Genomic DNA, 19902 nt, shown 5'->3' with positions numbered 1-19902 from the left:
ACTGTGGGCAAGGAGGGCGGCAGGCTAGGGTTAGGGGCAGATGAATACAGCAGGGGAACTCGAAAGGAGCTGTAGCCCCTGCTCCCTTTTCCCTGTGCCTGAAACCAATCCACCTCGTAGATGCTGCCAGGCTTGACCTGCTGTGTGCCAGTAGCGGTAGGGCATGGGATGAGATAGATCTGCGGCCATTTTTTTGCCAACAATAGGTCCAAAAGTGAGAGAGACTTTGAATGCAACATGTTTCCTTCCTATCGAAAAGATGTTGTGAAACTTGAAAGGGTTCAGAAAAGATTTACAAGAATGTTGCCAGGGTTGGAGGGTTTGAGCTATAGGGAGGGACTGAATAGACTGGGACTATTTTCCCTGGAGTGTCAGAGGCTGAGGGGGTGACCTTATAGAGGTTTGTAAAATCATGAGGGGCATAGATAGGGTAAATAGACAAAGTCTTTTCCCTGGGGTGGGGGAGTCCAGAGCTCGAGGGCATAGGTTTAGGATGAGAGGGGAAAGATATAAAAGAGACCTGAGGGGCAATGTTTTCACGCAGAGGGTGGTACGTGTATAGAATGAGCTGCCTGAGGAAGTGGTGGAGGCTGGTACAATTGCAACATTTAAAAGCCATTTGGATGGGTATGTGAATAGGAAGGGTTTGGAGGGATATGGGCCGGGTGCTGGCAAGTAGGACTAGATTGGGTTGGGACATCTGGTTGGCTTGGACGAGTTGGTCCGAAGGGTCTGTTTTTGTGCTGTACATCTCTATGACTCTATGTTGTTTTCATCCCAGCTCCTTAACATGGCAGACAGGTCAGAGGGTCCGCAATGGGTGAGGCATATACTTCATTTTACCATGTTCCCCCAAACGACAGTGGAGTGTGGGAGGGGGAGGATGGAGGGAAAGCAGGAGGGGTATCATGGAATCTTGACTCTCAGGGTATGGCAAATCCTGGTGATATTGGGGCAGCCATCTTTTATTGATATGCCTTCACTCCATCCAGGTGACCATGTATGGCCTTTGGCCTGTGACCTGTGAGGTACCTTTCCAATGTTGAAATTATTACAAACTGCATTCATGAGATTTTGATTGGTGAATTTTGTGTGTTTCTTGAAAGATTTTCTAAAGTGCATCAAGAGTGAAGATGAATGTGAGTGTGCCCTGATGAGGTTGAAGTGTGGAGTAATTTCAAGTTGTGTTAAAGCTGAGCACTTGACTGCTGATCAAAGTGAAAGAAAGTGAATGTAATATAAATGAGTATCTGTACTGTGTGCCTTTAAGGAAGCATAAATGGAGGGTGTAAATGCCTACGGCCATACTAGTCTGAAAACGCCCGATCTCGTCTGATCTTGGAAGCTAAGCAGACTCAGGCCTGGTTAGTACTTGGATGGGAGACTGCCTGGGAATACCAGGTGCAGTAGGCTTTTGCAGCCACCAGAGGCTGCTCACGGCTTCGCACTCACACTCCCATTCATCAAGCAACGTCCTTTTAACTACTCACTCCGTCTTTCTGTCTCACTTTTGCAATCTGTTGGCAATTTCTTTCTGCATTCTCCTGCTGTACAGGATGAAACTGACAGGGAGAAGGAAGAGAAATTAAGAATAGGTTCGACAAGATGTAGCTGAAAATGTGTTGCTGGAAAAGCGCAGCAGGTCAGGCAGCATCCAAAGAGCAGGGGAATCGACCTTTCGAGCATGAGCCCTTCTTCAGGAATGAGGAAAGTGTGTCCAGCAGGCTAAGATAAAAGGCAGGGAGGAGGTGCTTGGGGGGGGTTTGTTGGAAATGGGATAGTGGAAGGAGGTCAAGGTGAGGGTGATAGGCCGGAGTTAGGGTGGGGGCGGAGAGGTTGGTTAGAAGATTGCTGGTTAGGAAGTTGGTGCTGAGTTTGATGGATTTGACTGAGACAAGGTGGGGGGAGGGGAAATGAGGAAACTGGAGAAATCTGAGTTCATCCCTTGTGGCTGGAGGGTTCCTAGGCAGACGATGAGGCGCTCTTCCTCCAACCGTCGTGTTGTTGTGGTCTGGCGATGGAGGAGTCCAAGGACCGGCATGTCCATGGTGGAGTGAGAGGGGGAGTTGAAGTGTTGAGCCACGGGGTGGTTGGGTTGGTTGGTCCGGGTGTCCCAGAGGTGTTCTCTGAAATGTTCCGCAAGTAGGCGGCCTGTCTCCCCAATATAGAGGAGGCCACATCGGGTGCAGCGGATGCAATAGATGATCTGTGTGTGGAGGTGCAGGTGAATTTGTGGTGGATATGGAAGGATTCCTTGGGGCCTTGGAGGGAAGTAAGGGGGGAGGTGTGGGCGCAAGTTTTGCATTTCTTGCGGTTGCAGGGGAAGGTGCCGGGAGTGGAGATTGGGTTGGTCGGGGGTGTGGACTTGACAAGGGAGTCACGGAGGGAGTGGTCTTTTCGGAACGCTGATAGAGGAGGGGAGGGAAATATATCCCTAGTGGTGGGGTCCGTTTGGAGGTGGCGGAAATGATGATGGATGATACGATGTATATGGAGGTTGGTGGGGTGGTAGGTGAGGACCAGTGCGGTTCTGTCCTGGTGGCGATTGGAGGGCCGAGGCTCAATGGCGGAGGAGCGGGAAGTGGAGGAGATGCGGGGGAGAGCATCGTCGATCACGTCAGGGGGGAAATTGCGGTCTTTGAAGAAGCCTGGATGTAGACAAGATGGAGACTTTCTCCAGCTGAGCTGAGTGTGTTTGTGTGCTGCCAGTGGTCTGGAACTCCAGCTCCATGTTTGCTGTTGTCTGATAGTCTGCTCTCTCAGAGTGGGTATGGTGCCATCAATACAGCCTTAACCTTCCTCTCACGGACTTCATTTTTGGGTCACCATGTTGTGCCAATTCGCACCGGCCTGTGAAGGTCATTATGTTGAATGACACACCCATGTCTCTCTGATGTTCTCCATCTGCAGTCGTCATTCTAACAGATGTCACCTATCGACCTGACCGAAGTAATCTGCTGTATGCAGTAGATTAATTCATCAGAATCTTTCGCTCAATTCTCTCCGTTGGTTATCTGTGTTTCCTTGAAGCCATGTACGTGTGTAAAATGCAGTGAAAGCTCTGCTGTCCCTACACTGGAGGTACCTTGTGCTCCTTTGCATGATGTCCTTCATTGTATTGCATTCTGTCCTCGTCTTCACAATTGTTATGGCCTTTGGTGGTGAACTATCTCTCATGATTCCTCACATACTGAAGCAATGCATACTCAAATACAAGAGGATCTGGACAGTATCCAGACTTGGGCTGACAAGTGGCAAATAACATTGGCACCACATGAATGCCAGGATTGCTTTGTCCTGGATGATGTCAAGCTTCTTGAGTGTTGTTGGAGCTGTACTCATCCAGGCAAGTGGGGAGTATTCCATCACACACCTGACTTGTGCCTTATAGATGGTGGACAGGCTCTGGGGTGTCATGAGAGAAGCTACTCACTGTGGTATTCCTCGTCTCTGACCTGCTTTCGTCAACACAATATTTATATGGCTAGTCCAGTTCTGTTTCCGGTCAATGGCAACACCCCAGGATGTTGATAGGAGGGAATTACACGTCCTACGTCTTTAATAAAATCATCTTTTATTTCCACAAATTCATAGGATTCTGCGGTCTTAGTTGTCGTGGTCATATAATGATCAGTAGACTCTTTTCCACCCTATATTGAACTTGTATCATTGATATGTTACATTCACCTGGGTATCAAAGGGTGACTTCAAGGCTTTTGAATTTTCCCCAGTCTTTGTTTTCTGTTTGTCAGAGAGGTTTATGGTGATTACAGTTTGAAATGGTGTCTTTCCAATAGTGACAGGAGTATAGCAGTGTGTGGCCTCCTCTGGCTGGTTAAGTTGATCAGTTGTTAGTTTAACATTGTGCCGTTCAGCATGGGGAGACTGTCAGTTTGCTTCACGTAGCCATGGAACTGAGAGGGGAAAAGCTAGGGCCATTCTGTCTCATGCAATATTTCAGCTGTGGGCTGTTTCTTTGTTCCGTTTCAGATTGTTTCAGTTGCCTGTTGCAACTTCCACAACTCGCAACATCCCTGTGTCTCTCTGTCAGTCGCTATGTATTTTTTACAGCTCGTCAATACTCAATGCCAGCTTCACTTCTGACACCATGCTCTGTAATCAGCAGACAGCATTCTGGTCAGAATGGATTGGTGTCATCGTGTCATATAGATGGTCCAAAGTTTGGTCCAAAGTTTTTTTTATTTCAAAAATATACTTTATTCATAAAATACTTTAATGGTCTGTACAGTTGGACATGGCACACATATGTAAACATTCCATTTACATTTACAGGAAAACAGAGTAATCGTTCCTATTTACACGTCTGTACGATTACATTTTTAGCTGAGGCGTCAGCAGAGCCCAAATGACTGGGTGGGCCCCCTGTTCTTCTTTAGGCAGGCAGATGTTACACGGTGGTCTTTCCCCACTGTGCCTTGGCGGCAGCTGCCCCAAGCTTCAGCGCATCCCTCAACACGTAGTCCTGGACCTTGGAATGTGCCCGGGGTCAACTCCTTCAGCTGGAAGATCAGCAGGTTTCGGACCGCCCAGAGGGCGTCCTTCACCGAGTTGATGATCCTCCAGGCACAGTTGATGTTCGTCTCGGTGTGCGTCCTGGGGAACAGGCCGTAGAGCACGGAGTCTCGCGTCACGGCGCTGCTCGGGACGAACCTCGACAAACACCACTGCATTCCTCTCCAGACTTCTTCTGCATAGGCACATTCCAGAAGGAGGTGTGTGACAGTCTCCTCCCCCCCGCAGCCGCTTCGAGGGCAGCGTGCGGTGCGGCTGAGAGTCCGGGCGTGCATAAAGGATCTCACAGGCAGAGCCCTTCTCACCACCAACCAAACCATGTCTTGGTGCTTGTTGGAAAGTTCTGGCGATGAGGCATTCTGCCAAATGGCTTTGACAGTCTGCTCAGGGAACCGCTCGATAGGATCCGCCCTCTCCTTTTCCCGAAGGGTCTCAAGGACACTATGTGCTGACCACTTCCTGATGGACTTGTGGTCAAAGATGTTTTTCTTCATAAACTTCTCCACGAAGGACAGGTGATACGGAACGGTCCAACTACTCGGAGCGTTCCGCGGCAGCGAGACCAGGCCCATCCTTCGCAACACCGGGGACAGGTAGAACCTCAGTACGTAGTGACACTTGGTGTTTGCGTACCGGAGATCCACGCACAGCTTGATGCAGCCACACACAAAGGTGGCCATCAGGGTGAGGGTGGCATTGGGTGTATTTTTTCCCCCGTTGCCCAGATCTTTGTTCAGCAAGTCCCTTCGGACCCGGTCCATCTTTGACCTCCATATAAACTGGAAGATGGCCCAGGTGACTGCGGCGGCACAGGTTCTGGGAATAGGCCAGACCTGTGCCACGTATAACAGCAATGACAGTGCCTCACACCTGATGACCAGGTTTTTTCCCGCGATGGAGAGCGACCGTAGCTTCCATCTGCCCAGTTTCTGCCTCACTTTGCTGATACGCTCCTCCCAAGACTTGGCGCACGTCCCAGCCCCTCCGAACCAAATACCCAGCACCTTCAGGTGGTCGGTCCTGACGGTGAAGGGGATCGAGGATTGGTCGGCCCAGTTCCCGAAGAGCCTGGATACACTTTCCTCATTCCTGAAGAAGGGCTTATGCCCGAAACGTCGATTATCCTGTTCCCTGGATGCTGCCTGACCTGCTGCGCTTTTCTAGCAACACATTTTCAGCTCTGATCTCCAGCATCTGCAGACCTCACTTTCTCCTCATTTAAACCTTCCCTATCCATGTTCCTACCTTTTAAATCATGTGACTGTACCTGCCTTTACTCCTTCCTCTGGCAGATCGTTCCATACACGCACCACACTCTGTGTGAAAAAGTGGCCCTCAGGTCCCAATTAAATCTTTTACCTCTCACCTTAAACCTACGCCCTCTAGTTTGGGGTCCACTCCCCAGGGAAAAAGACCTTGCTATTCACTTTATGCAGGTCCCTCAGGATTTAAATGTGTGTAAGGTCACCCTTCAATTTTGATGCTTCAGGGAAAAAACGTCCCAGTCTATTCACCCTATTGTTATAATTCAAACCTCCAAGATGGCAGCCTGCAGTGTGAGTGCCTCATAGTAGCTCTCAGGAGCCTCACAGCAAGCCAAAAAGGACATTTTATACTTGATTACATTTCAGTCTAAATCCCATATTCAAGTCAAGTTTCTACATCACATTCCCACACAGCTATTTCTCCTTGTAACTCACTGACCTTATTCACTGTTCGGTGTGTTTGTATTTGTGCTTTATAAACCAGTTGCTGTATTCCTCAAAGTCCCTTTTAACTTGCTCTTGACTCAAGTGGAACCACCCCCTTCTCCAGTGCTGAGCCACCCTCTCACTTTATTCACCATGGTCTTTTCAGTTTCCATAAGGTGGTGCCCATCTTCACCTGCCCATAAACAGCATCTCGATGGAGCAGCAAGGTAAAGCTGCCCGTTGTGTGTAAGTTGGTGAGTGTGTACACGTGTGTGTGTTAGTGTGAGCTGTGCTAAGAGAGGGCGGATGGGTTGCAGGTGCAAGTTGCTGGGTAATGTTAAGATCTTGAGGCTGAACTGGTGTCCTGGCTGGAAGGTGGGGAGGAATGGCAGCACATGGAAACAAGGTTGTGGTGGTTGTAAAAGTTGTTTGTAAACAGATAAGGAATCACATGTTCAGAAACCATGTGGTTTCACAGAAAAAGGCTGCAGGATGGTGTGTGAGCAGAGTTGACCACAGTGCCTGGGAGAAAAGGCTGTTCCCCGAGAGTGGGCAATGTTAGTGATCAGGGACCAGATATTGGTGTGAGGGAGGGAGGGAGGGAGGGAGGTAGGGAGTTAACATCTGGGGCAACAAAGGTAGTTCGGAAGTTGTATGTGAGACAGTGACAAATGCTGCAACCCATGGCCCCTTCTTTGTGATTTATCCCCGACCTATTTGGACAAATTGTTCATTGACGGGGGTGAAGGATCTTTGGGAATGTGGGGCTGGCAGGAAAACGGAGTTAAGACCAGATTGGGATGAACATTGATTGTGTTGAGTGGCCTCCTCCTGTCTGACTTGTGATGTTGTGTGAGCTTGTGGGGAAGGTAAGAGTTGCAGTGTGTGTCTGTCAGAGCAGAAAGAAGGAGAAAAGGTTGGTGGGCACGAGGAAAGAAATATTGCGATATAAATGTGCACCTTCAGTTAAATGCTATAAAGCACAGAGGAGAATGAGGACCAGAAGCATGTGTCTATATGGAGCCAGAACTGTAGGTTCTAAGTGCCTACGGCCATACTAGTCTGAAAACGCCCGATCTCGTCTGATCTCGGAAGCTAAGCAGACTCAGGCCTGGTTAGTACTTGGATGGGAGACCGCCTGGGAATACCAGGTGCAGTAGGCTTTTGCAGCCACCAGAGGCTGCTCACAGCTTCGCACTGTCACACTCCCATTCATCAAGCAACGTCCTTTTAACTACTTACTCCGTCTCTCTGTCTCACTTTCTCTTGCCCAATTTCATTGTTCAACTTCTTCCCCCTGAAGAAGGGCTCATGCCCCGAAACGTCGATTCTCCTGCTTCTTGGATGCTGCCTGATCTGCTGAGCTTTTCCAGCAACACATTTTCAGCTTCTTCCCCAATACACAAACACATCATTACTGCTTGAGATTGGAGCAAACACACCAGGAACACCAAAGCAGCAAGTTTTTTTATTGAAGAGCACAAACGGTGATTTTTGTCAAGTGATGCCTCACTTTCGATGATCACACCTCCCTGATCGATGTCGGCGTTCCCCTGTTTTCTAACAATCGTCTAACTAGTGGTGTGGATAGGGCCTGAAAGCTACAACGTTGTGGTGAAGGCTTGTCAGGTGAAGGGAGTTTTACAATATCTGCACTCACCAGTCGAGTTCATACAACGGTGTATCGATATGGTTAAGGCAGGAAGAATGGGTCAGCAAACACAGCAAGTTCAATCCTTGTAATGATGATTATTATACATCAGCGGCAAATAATAAGATAAGTGCAAAGAGTATTTGCCAGGTACAAAAATCAAGGCTTATTATCTGAACGGGCGAAGCCTTCACAAAAAGATGGGTGTAATAATGGCACCAATGGTTCGATCTAATTGACATCACCGTGCCTTGGCTACAAGTTGACCAAGGTAGAGAAATAAAATTTCTAGAGTGCAGACTATTAACAGTAGTAAGGTGGAATTTGGAGAGGGGAGTAGCCCCTGACATTTAAGGATGAAAGAAGGACATTAGTGAGTAAGGATATTATTCTTGGAAGTCTTATCTGTGTTGCTGTAGACAGGCGGGTCTTACTGCCCGTCCCTCAGAGGTAAGTGGCATCAAAGAGTGAATAGCCTCCTCCTGTCTGACTTGTGATGTTGTGTGAGCTTGTGGGGAAGGTAAGAGTTGCAGTGTGTGTCTGTCAGGATCTCTGAATTCAGGAGGTCTCACTCCACTTGGACCCACAAGCAGAATGGCAAACCCAGTCAGTGTGCATGCTGGGACACCAGTGCATGCTGGGATACGTGCTGAGTAAGTGTACAGATTGACCTGGGGTATATGGGTGACCTCGAGGGACATAGAGTCATAGAGATGTACAGCATGGAAACAGACCCTTCGGTCCAACCCATCCATGCCGACCAGATATCTCAACCCAATCTAGTCCCACCTGCCAGCACCCGGCCCATATCCCTCCAAACCCTTTTAAATGTTGCAATCGTACCATCCTCCACCACTTCCACTGGCAGCTCATTCCATACACGTACCATCCTCTGCGTGAAAACGTTGCCCCTTAGGTCTCTGTTATATTTTTCCCCTCTTACCCTAAAACTATGCCCTCTAGTTCTGGACTCCCCGACTCCAGGGAAAAGACTTTGTCTATTTATCCTATCCAAGCCCCTCATAATTTTGTAAACCTCTATATGATTGCACTGTTTATCCACACGAACTGGACAAGTGAACTATTCCCTTACTTCCTGTTTATTACAGTAAATAAGTTGTACTTTGGTGTGCAATAGTGAATTGGCTTTACTTTTTCAATTGGTTTGAATACTAATTGGTATAAGGGACCACATTTCCTGGAGTGTAATCTGGAAAATGGAAGTTGCTACATTACTGTATGTACTAGAAAGTTTTAATACAACTTGAAGGTCAAGTGAAGTTGTGTGGCAGACAGGTTAGCTATCTAAGTTTGTTACTTTTCAGAGTAGTGAAGTGGATACTTTGAATATGGCAGCGGAACTCTGAATCAAAAAAACCCTCTTACTACAGCCTTTTGGATTTGCTTTTAAAGAGCAGTTTCACAGACTTGCGAGGCAGTGCACTCAGATACCTCTGCACTCTGTCTGTCAGCCTCCCCTCTCTTCCGAGTGAAAACCAGGCTAAGAAACCTAGAGATTTGATAGAAAGGATTCCAATACAACACCTAGGTACACCCAAACAGCTGCTGGATCATAGATCAAATCATGACTGCATGGATAATATTGAGACATCATTGCTAAACTGTGAGAAACTCATCCCCTACCCCCATGCAGCCTGAAATTTGATTTACAGAATTGGTTTCTCCTTGACTATATTTTCCCCAAACAACTAATCTGCAGAAACGAGTGCTAATGGCTGGCATGTTGGCTTCAATAGCTGCCTAGGATAGTGTTCATTCTTGTCAGGTATCTTGGTGCCACCTGGTCTGCGTGAGCTTTGTGGGGATTGAGTACCTGGGGAGACTGGGTTAAAAATCACACAACACCAGGATATAGTCCAACAAGTTTAATTAGAAGCACTGACTTTCGGAGCACTGCTCCTTCATCAACCACCTGATGAAGGAGTGGCGCTCCGAAAGCTAGTGCTTCCAATTAAACCTGTTGGACTTTAACCTGGTGTTGTGTGATTTTTAACTTTGTACACCCCAGTCCAACATCAGCATCTCCAAGTCATGGGGAGACAGGGAATGCCCTCAGGGCTTCAGGAACGGTGATAGTATTGTGAGGTAGAAAACAAGTTAGCAGATCATCTAGATGGTGTATTTCTTCAGGCAGGAAACTGCTACGGTAATGTCTCATTTTACTGTTAGTTCCTGAGCTGAGTGTGGTCAAGTTGAGGTGCCAGTGGCATTATGGGTAGGCTGTGTTTGGCTAAAAACAGACATGGTTTCTGTGAGCAATTGGTAGGTAGGCAAAGTGGTTTGCTTTTCTCCCACACTTACTAATGGGTCAAATCGGAGGTCATACTCTCAATTTCGGGTCAAATTTCAAACGAAGCCTCAAAGCAACTTGGCCTAATCTGAAGCCATTGCTAGGGAGAGGGATAGAGTTGGCAATTAGGCTGCGCTGTTGAAGATGGTGAATGCAAATTTAAGTCTTCACAGTGATTATTAAGAAGTAATTTCTGCCCATATAGTTATTGGATGTCAGACAAACCACCTACTGGTTTTGTGACAGTAGATGTAAGGGAGGTGCTAGTAAGCTGTCCAGGAAAAAGATGAATTGAAGTGGAAAAAAGGAGTGTATAGAGTTGCTCCAGGATTCTGTGTTCCCTGGGTCCACCTCAGGTGAAAACCTGGCCCATTACAAAACCTGTCTGCCCTGCCATTGTACTCTTGCAGATGTTGGGGTGGGAGAAGGGAATGGGATGGTGGGAGTACAGTATGACTGGCTCAGGATGAGACTTTTGCCTCTATCTGGGGAGGATGCCCCGTCTCTGAGAGATGCAGGCCAATCTGATTGGTCAGAGGCCCTGTAGTCACAGCAGCACCCGCGATGTGCAGTGGCTACTCTTGGGACTGCAGCTAGTGCCCGAGGAAGAGGGCATCTTGGTGGTTGGACTAAAGCTCTGTCCAGGGGTGTTTAGGTATCAGCCACTGTGGGCAAGGAGGGTGGCAGGCTAGGGTTAGGGGCAGATGAATACAGCAGGGGACCTCGAAAGGAGCTGTAGCCCCTGCTTCCATTTCCCTGTGCCTGAAACCAATCCACCTCGTAGATGCTGCCAGGCTTGACCTGCTGTGTGCCAGTGGCGGTAGGGCATGGGATGAGATAGATCTGCGGCCATTTTTTTGCCAACAATAGGACCAAAAGTGAGAGAGACTTTGAATGCAACATGTTTCCTTCCTATCGGAAAGATGTTGTGAAACTTGAAAGCGTTCAGAAAAGATTTACAAGAATGTTGCCAGGGTTGGAGGGTTTGAGCTATAGGGAGGGACTGAATAGACTGGGGCTATATTCCCTGGAGTATCAGAGGCTGAGGGGTGACCTTATAGAGGTTTATAAAATCATGAGGGGAATAGATAGGATAAATTGACAAAGTCTTTTCCCTGGGGTGGGGGAGTCCAGAGCTAGAGGGCATAGGTTGAGGATGAGAGGGGAAAGATATAAAAGAGACCTGAGGGGCAATGTTTTCACGCAGAGGGTGGTACATGTATAGAATGAGCTGCCTGAGGAAGTGGTGGAGGCTGGTACAATTGCAACATTTCAAAGGCATTTGGATGGGTATGTGAATAGGAAGGGTTTGGAGGGATATGGGTCGGGGGCTGGTAGGTAGGACTGGATTGGGTTGTGATATCTGGTCGGCTTGGACGAGTTGGACCGAAGGGTCTGTCTTTGTGCTGTACATCTCTATGACTCTATGTTGCTTTCATCCCAGCTCCTTAACAGGGCAGACAGGTCAGAGGGTCCGCAATGGGTGAGGCATATACTTCATTTTACCATGTTCCCCCAAACGACAGTGGAGTGTGGGAGGGGGAGGATGAAGGGAAAGCAGGAGGGGTATCATGGAATCTTGACTCTCAGGGTATGGCAAATCCTGGTGATATTGGGGCAGCCATCTTTTATTGGTATGCCTTTCTCTCCATCCACGTGACCATGTATGGCCTTTGGCCTGTGACCTGTGAGGAACCTTTCCAACTGCTTGTTGAAATTGTTACAAACTGCATTCATGAGATTTTGATTGGTGAATTTTCTGTGTTTCTTGAAAGATTTTCTAACGTGCATCAAGAGTGAAGATGAATGTGAGTGGGCCCTGATGAGGTTGAAGTGTGGAGTAATTTCAAGTTGTGTTAAAGCTGAGCACTTGATTGCTGATCAAAGTGAAAAAAAGTGAATGAAATATAAATGGGTATCTGTACTGTGTGCCTTTAAGGAAGCATAAATGGAGGATGTAAATGCCTACGGCCATACTAGTCTGAAAACGCCTGATCTCATCTGATCTTGGAAGCTAAGCAGACTCAGGCCTGGTTAGTACTTGGATGGGAGACCGACTGGGAATACCAGGTGCAGTAGGCTTTTGCAGCCACCAGAGGCTGCTCACAGCTTCGCACTCACACTCCCATTCATCAAGCAATGTCCTTTTAACTACTCACTCCGTCTCTCTGTCTCACTTTTGCAATCTGTTGGCAATTTCTTTCTGCATTCTCCTGCTGTACAGGATGAAACTGACAGGGAGAAGGAAGAGAAATTAAGAATAGGTTCGACAAGATGGAGCTGAAAATGTGTTGCTGGAAAAGCGCAGCAGGTCAGACAGCATCCAAGGAGCAGGAGAATCGACGTTTCGAGCATGAGCCCTTCTTCAGGAATGAGGAAAGTGTGTCCAGCAGGCTAAGATAAAAGGCAGGGAGGAGGTGCTTGGGGGAGGGGTGTTGGAAATGCGACAGGTGGAAGGAGGTCAAGGTGAGGGTGATAGGCCGGAGTGGGGGTGGGGGCGGAGAGGTCAGGAAGAAGATTGCAGGTTAGGAAGTTGGTGCTGAGTTCGAGGGTTGGGACTGAGACAAGGTGGGGGGAGGGGAAATCTGGAAACTGCAGAAATCTGAGTTCATCCCTTGTGGCTGGAGGGTTCTTAGGCAGACGATGAGGCGCTCTTCCTCCAACCGTCGTGTTGCTATGGTCCGGCAATGAAGGAGTCCAAGGACCTGCATGTCCTTGGTGGAGAGGGACGGGGAGTTGAAGTGTTGAGCCAAGGGGTGGTTGGGTTGGTTGGTCCGGGTGTCCCAGAGGTGTTCTCTGAAACGTTCCGCAAGTAGGTGGCCTGTCTCCCCAATATAGAGGAGGCCACATCGGGTGCAGCGAATACAGTAAATGATGTGTGTGGAGGTGCAGGTGAATTTGTGGCGGATATGGAAGGATCCCTTGGGGCCTTGGAGGGAAGTAAGGGGGGAGGTGTGGGCACAAGTTTTGCATTTCTTGCGGTTGCAGGGGAAGGTGCCGGGAGTGGAGGTTGTGTTGGTGAGGGGTGTGGACCTGACGAGGGAGTCACGGAGGGAGTGGTCTTTTTGGAACGCTGATAGGGGAGGGGAGGGGAGGGAAATATATCCCTAGTGGTGGGGTCCGTTTAGAGGTGGCGGAAATGATGACGGATGATACGATGTATATGGAGGTTGGTTGGGTGGTAGGTGAGGACCAGTGGGGTTCTGTCCTGGTGGCGATTGGAGGGGCGGGCTCAAGGGCGGAGGAGCGGGAAGTGGAGGAGATGCGGTGCAGAGCATCGCGATCACGTCTGGGGGGATATTGCGGTCTTTGAAGAAGCCTGGATGTAGACAAGATGTAGACTTTCTCCAGCTGAGCTGAGTGTGTTTGTGTGCTGCCAGTGGTCTGGAACTCCAGCTCCATGTTTGCTATTGTCTGATAGTCTGCTCTCTCAGAATGGGTATGGTGCCATCAATACAGCCTTAACCTTCCTCTCACGGACTTCATTTTTGGGTCACCATGTTGTGCCAATTCGCACCGGCCTGTGAAGGTCATTATGTTGAATGACACACCCATGTCTCTCTGATGTTCTCCATCTGCAGTCGTCATTCTAACAGATGCCACCTATCGACCTGACCAAAGTAATCTGCTGTATGGAGTAGGTTAATTCACCAGAATCTTTAGCTCAATTCTCTCCGTTGGTTATCTGTGTTTCCTTGAAGCCATGTATGTGTGTAAAATGCAGTGAAAGCTCTGCTGTCCCTACACTGGAGGTACCTTGTGCTCCTTTGCATGATGTCCTTTATTGTATTGCATTCTGTTCTCGTCTTCACAATTGTTATGGCCTTTGGTGGTGAACTATCTCTCATGATTCCTCACATACTGAAGCAATGCATACTCAAATACAAGAGGATCTGGACAGTATCCAGACTTGGGCTGACAAGTGGCAAATAACATTGGCACCACATGAATGCCAGGAAGTGATCATCTCCAATAAGAGACAACCTAACCACCCCATCCCTGACATTCAGTGGTGTTACCAGCAGTAACTGGTAGGTATTCATGTCAGAACGGACTGGGCCTTACACTATGATGTAATCTCTCGTGGGACATCACTGGTTGGACCAGCATCTATGGCCCGTCCCTAGTTGCCCTTAAGAAGGTGGTGGTGAACTGCCTTTTTGAACCGCTGCAGTTCACCTGCTGTAGGTAGTCCCACAATGCCAATAGGGAAAACAAATCCCAGGATTTTGACCCAATGACATTGAGGAAATGGTGATATATTTCCAAGCTTGGAGGGGAGCTTGCAGGCAGTGGTGGTCCCATGTATCTGTAGCCCTTGTCCTTCTCGATGGAAGTGGTCGTGGGTTTGGAAGGCACTGTCTGAGAATCTTTGGTGAATTTCTGCAGATAGTACACACTGCTGCTACTGAGTGTTGGTGGTGCAGGGAGTGGTTGATTGTGGATGTGGTGCTAATCAAGTGGGGATTGCTTTGTCCTGGATGGTGTCAAGCTTCTTGAGTGTTGTTGGAGCTGTACTCATCCAGGCAAGTGGGGAGTATTCCATCACATACCTGACTTGTGCCTTCTAGATGGTGGACAGGCTCTGGGGTGTCATGAGAGAAGCTATTCACTGTGGTATTCCTCGTCTCTGACCTGCTTTCGTCAACACAATATTTATATGGCTAGTCTAGTTCTGTTTCCGGTCAATGGCAACACCCCAGGATGTTGATAGGAGGGAATTACGCGTCCTACGTCTTTAATAAAATCATCTTTTAACTCCACAAATTCATAGGATTCTGCGGTCTTAGTTGTCGTGGTCATATAATGATCAGTACACTCTTTTCCACCCTATATTGAACTTGTATCATTGATATGTTACATTCACCTGGGTATCAAAGGGTGACTTCAAGGCTTTTGAATTTTCCTCAGTCTTTGTTTTCTGTTTGTCAGAGAGGTTTATGGTGATTACAGTTTGAAATGGTGTCTTTCCAATAATGACAGGAGTATAGCAGTGTGTGGCCTCCTCTGGCTGGTTAAGTTGATCAGTTGTTAGTTTATCATTGTGCCGTTCAGCATGGGGAGGCTGTCAGTTTGCTTCACGTGGCCATGGAACTGAGAGGGGAAAAGCTGGTGCCATTCTGTCTCATGCAATATTTCAGCTGTGGGCTGTTTCTTTGTTCCGTTTCAGTTTGTTTCAGTTGCCTGCTGCAACTTCCACAACTCGCAACATCCCTGTGTCTCTCTGTCAGTAGCTATGTATTTTTTACAGCTCGTCAATACTCAATGCCAGCTTCACTTCTGACACCATGCTCTGTGATCAGCAGACAGCATTCTGGTCAGAATGGATTGGTGTCATCGTGTCATATAGACCCTTTGGTCCAAAGTTTTTTTTATTTCAAAAATATACTTTATTCATAAAATACTTTAATGGTCTGTACAGTTGGACATGGCACACATATGTAAACATTCCATTTACATTTACAGGAAAACAGAGTAATCGTTCCTATTTACACGTCTGTATGATTACATTTTTAGCTGAGGCGTCAGCGGAGCCCAAATGACTGGGTGGGCCCCCTGTTCTTCTTTAGGCAGGCAGATGTTACACGGTGGTCTTTCCCCACTGCGCCTTGGCGGCAGCTGCCCCAAGCTTCAGCGCGTCCCTCAACACGTAGTCCTGGACCTTGGAATGTGCAAGTCTGCAACACTCAGTCGGGGTCAACTCCTTCAGCTGGAAGATCAGCAGGTTTCGGACCGCCCATAGAGCGTCCTTCACCGAGTTGATGATCCTCCAGGCACAGTTGATGTTCGTCTCGGTGTGCATCCCGGGGAACAGGCCGTAGAGCACGGAGTCTCGCGTCACGGCGCTGCTCGGGACGAACCTCGACAAACACCACTGCATTCCTCTCCAGACTTCCTCTGCGTAGGGACATTCCAGAAGGAGGTGTGTGACAGTCTCGTCCTCCCCGCAGCCGCTTCGAGGGCAGCCTGCGGTGCGGCTGAGAGTCCGGGCGTGCATAAAGGATCTCACAGGCAGAGCCCTTCTCACCACCAGCCAAGCCATGTCTTGGTGCTTGTTGGAAAATTCTGGCAATGAGGCGTTCTGCCAAATGGCTTTGACAGTCTGCTCAGGGAACCGCTCGACAGGATCCACCCTCTCCTTTTCCTGAAGGGTCTCAAGAACACTACGTGCTGACCACTTCCTGATGGACTTGTGGTCAAAGGTGTTTTTCTTCATAAATTTCTCCACGAAGGACAGGTGATACGGAACGGTCCAACTACTCGGAGGATTCCGCGGCAGCGAGACCAGGCCCATCCTTCCCAACACCGGGGACAGGTAGAACCTCAGTACGTAGTGACACTTGGTGTTTGCGTACCGGGGATCCACGCGCAGCTTGATGCAGCCACACACAAAGGTGGCCATCAGGGTGAGGGTGGCATTGGGTGTATTTTTCCCCCCGTTGCCCAGATCTTTGTACAGCAAGTCCCTTCGGACCCGGTCCATCTTTGACCTCCATATAAACTCGAAGATGGATCGGGTGACTGCAGCAGCACAGGTTCTGGGAATAGGCCAGACCTGTGCCACGTATAACAGCAATGACAGTGCCTCACACCTGATGACCAGGTTTTTTCCCGCGATGGAGAGCGACCGTAGCTTCCATCTGCCCAGTTTCTGCCTCACTTTGCTGATACGCTCCTCCCAAGACTTGGCGCACGTCCCAGCCCCTCCGAACCAAATACCCAGCACCTTCAGGTGGTCGGTCCTGACGGTGAAGGGGATCGAGGATTGGTCGGCCCAGTTCCCGAAGAGCCTGGATACACTTTCCTCATTCCTGAAGAAGGGCTTATGCCCGAAACGTCGATTATCCTGTTCCCTGGATGCTGCCTGACCTGCTGCGCTTTTCCAGCAACACATTTTCAGCTCTGATCTCCAGCATCTGCAGACCTCACTTTCTCCTCATTTAAACCTTCCCTATCCATGTTCCTACCTTTTAAATCATGTGAGTGTACCTGCCTTTACTCCTTCCTCTGGCAGATCGTTCCATACACGCACCACACTCTGTGTGAAAAAGTGGCCCTCAGGTCCCAATTAAATCTTTTACCTCTCACCTTAAACCTACGCCCTCTAGTTTGGGGTCCACTCCCCAGGGAAAAAGACCTTGCTATTCACTTTATGCAGGTCCCTCAGGATTTAAATCTGTGTAAGGTCACCCTTCAATTTTGATGCTTCAGGGAAAAAACGTCCCAGTCTATTCACCCTATTGTTATAATTCAAACCTCCAAGATGGCAGCCTGCAGTGTGAGTGCCTCATAGTAGCTCTCAGGAGTCTCACAGCAAGCCAAAAAGGACATTTTATACTTGATTACATTTCAGTCTAAATCCCATATTCAAGTCAAGTTTCTACATCACATTCCCACACAGCTATTTCTCCTTGTAACTCACTGACCTTATTCACTGTTCGGTGTGTTTGTATTTGTGCTTTATAAACCAGTTGCTGTATTCCTCAAAGTCCCTTTTAACTTGCTCTTGACTCAAGTGGAACCACCCCCTTCTCCAGTGCTGAGCCACCCTCTCACTTTATTCACCATGGTCTTTTCAGTTTCCATAAGGTGGTGCCCATCTTCACCTGCCCATAAACAGCATCTCGATGGAGCAGCAAGGTAAAGCTGCCCGTTGTGTGTAAGTTGGTGAGTGTGTACACGTGTGTGTGTTAGTGTGAGCTGTGCTAAGAGAGGGCGGATGGGTTGCAGGTGCAAGTTGCTGGGTAATGTTAAGATCTTGAGGCTGAACTGGTGTCCTGGCTGGAAGGTGGGGAGGAATGGCAGCACATGGAAACAAGGTTGTGGTGGTTGTAAAAGTTGTTTGTAAACAGACAAGGAATCACATGTTCAGAAACCATGTGGTTTCACAGAAAAAGGCTCCAGGATGGTGTGTGAGCAGAGTTGACCACAGTGCCTGGGAGAAAAGGCTGTTCCCCGAGAGTGGGCAATGTTAGTGATCAGGGACCAGATATTGGTGTGAGGGAGGGAGGGAGGGAGGGAGTTAACATCTGGGGCAACAAAGGTAGTTCGGAAGTTGTCTGTGAGACAGTGACAAATGCTGCAACCTGTGGCCCCTTCTTTGTGATTTATCCCCGACCTATTTGGACAAATTGTTCATTGACGGGGGTGAAGGATCTTTGGGAATGTGGGGCTGGCAGGAAAACGGAGCTAAGACCAGATTGGGATGAACATTGATTGTGTTGAATGGCCTCCTCCTGTCTGACTTGTGATGTTGTGTGAGCTTGTGGGGAAGGTAAGAGCTGCAGTGTGTGTCTGTCAGAGCAGAAAGAAGGAGAAAAGGTTGGTGGGCACGAGGAAAGAAATATTGCGATATAAATGTGCTCCTTCAGTTAAATGCTATAAAGCATAGAGGAGAATGAGGACCAGAAGCATGTGTCTATATGGAGCCAGAACTGTAGTTTCTAAGTGCCTACGGCCATACTAGTCTGAAAACGCCCGATCTCGTCTGATCTCGGAAGCTAAGCAGACTCAGGCCTGGTTAGTACTTGGTTGGGAGACTGCCTGGGAATACCAGGTGTACTAGGCTTTTGCAGCCACCAGAGGCTGCTCACAGCTTCGCACTCTCACACTCCCATTCATCAAGCAACATCCTTTTAACTACTTACTCCGTCTCTCTGTCTCACTTTCTCTTGCCCAATTTCATTGTTCAACTTCTTCCCCCTGAAGAAGGGCTCATGCCCCAAACGTCGATTCTCCTGCTTCTTGGATGCTGCCTGATCTGCTGAGCTTTTCCAGCAACACATTTTCAGCTTCTTCCCCAATACACAAACCCATCATTACTGCTTGAGATTGGGGCAAACACACCAGGAACACCAAAGCAGCAAGGTTTTTATTGAAGAGCATAAACGGTGTTTTTTGTCAAGTGATGCCTCACTTTCGATGATCACACTACCCTGATCAATGTCAGCGTTCCCCTGTTTTCCAACAATCGTCTAACTAGTGGTGTGGATAGGGCATGAAAGCTACAACGTTGTGGTGAAGGCTTGTCAGGTGAAGGGAGTTTTACAATATCTGCACTCACGAGTCGAGTTCATACAACGGTGTATCGATATGGTTAAGGCAGGAAGAATGGGTCAGCAAACACAGCAAGTTCAATCCTTGTAATGATGATTATTACACAGCAGCAGCAAATAATAAGATAAGTGCAAAGAGTATTTGCCAGGTATAAAAATCAAGGCTTATTATCTGAACAGGCGAAGCCTTCACAAAAAGATGGGTGTAATAATGGCACAAATGGTTCGATCTAATTAACATCACCGTGCCTTGGTTACAAGTTGACCAAGGTAGAGAAATAAAATTTCTAGAGTGCAGACTATTAACAATAGTAAGGTGGAATTTGGAGAGGGGAGTAGCCCCTGACATTTAAGGATGAAAGAAGGTCATTAGTGAGTAAGGATATTATTCTTGGAAGTCTTATCTGTGTTGATGTAGACAGGCGGGTCTTACTGCCCATCCTTCAGAGGTAAGTGGCATCAAAGAGTGAGCTTGGCTTGAGGATCTCTGAATTCAGGAGGTCTCACTCCACTTGGACCCACAAGCAGAATGGCAAACCCAGTCAGTGTGCATGCTGGGACACCAGTGCATGCTGGGACACGTGCTGAGTAAGTGTACAGATTGACCTGGGGTATATGGGTGACCTCGAGGGACATAGAGTCATAGAGATGTACAGCATG

At 48.2% G+C, this 19902-nt stretch overlaps 1 protein-coding gene, 3 non-coding genes and 1 pseudogene across 4 annotated transcripts in view; all 5 read left to right on the top strand.

The window, feature by feature from the left end:
• LOC122564163 (protein spinster homolog 3-like) overlaps positions 1-19902 on the top strand; it is a 255278-nt gene that overhangs the window by 106225 nt on the left and 129151 nt on the right. The window lies entirely within an intron of this gene.
• On the top strand, positions 1295-1413 carry LOC148141935 (5S ribosomal RNA). The gene has a single exon (XR_015752422.1). It is a non-coding gene; the product is annotated as a 5S ribosomal RNA (ribosomal RNA).
• LOC148141934 (5S ribosomal RNA) lies at positions 7269-7387 on the top strand. Its single transcript, XR_015752408.1, has one exon. It is a non-coding gene; the product is annotated as a 5S ribosomal RNA (ribosomal RNA).
• Positions 12150-12268, top strand: LOC148141933 (5S ribosomal RNA). Its single transcript, XR_015752423.1, has one exon. It is a non-coding gene; the product is annotated as a 5S ribosomal RNA (ribosomal RNA).
• On the top strand, positions 18637-18755 carry LOC148141932 (5S ribosomal RNA; annotated as a pseudogene).

The sequence above is a fragment of the Chiloscyllium plagiosum genome, unplaced genomic scaffold, assembly GCF_037043375.1.
Source record: "Chiloscyllium plagiosum isolate Xiang-an unplaced genomic scaffold, Cpla_swu_hap1 HiC_scaffold_31, whole genome shotgun sequence".
Classification (NCBI taxonomy): Eukaryota; Metazoa; Chordata; class Chondrichthyes; order Orectolobiformes; family Hemiscylliidae; genus Chiloscyllium; species Chiloscyllium plagiosum.
This window is presented reverse-complemented; position numbering and strand designations above follow the sequence as displayed.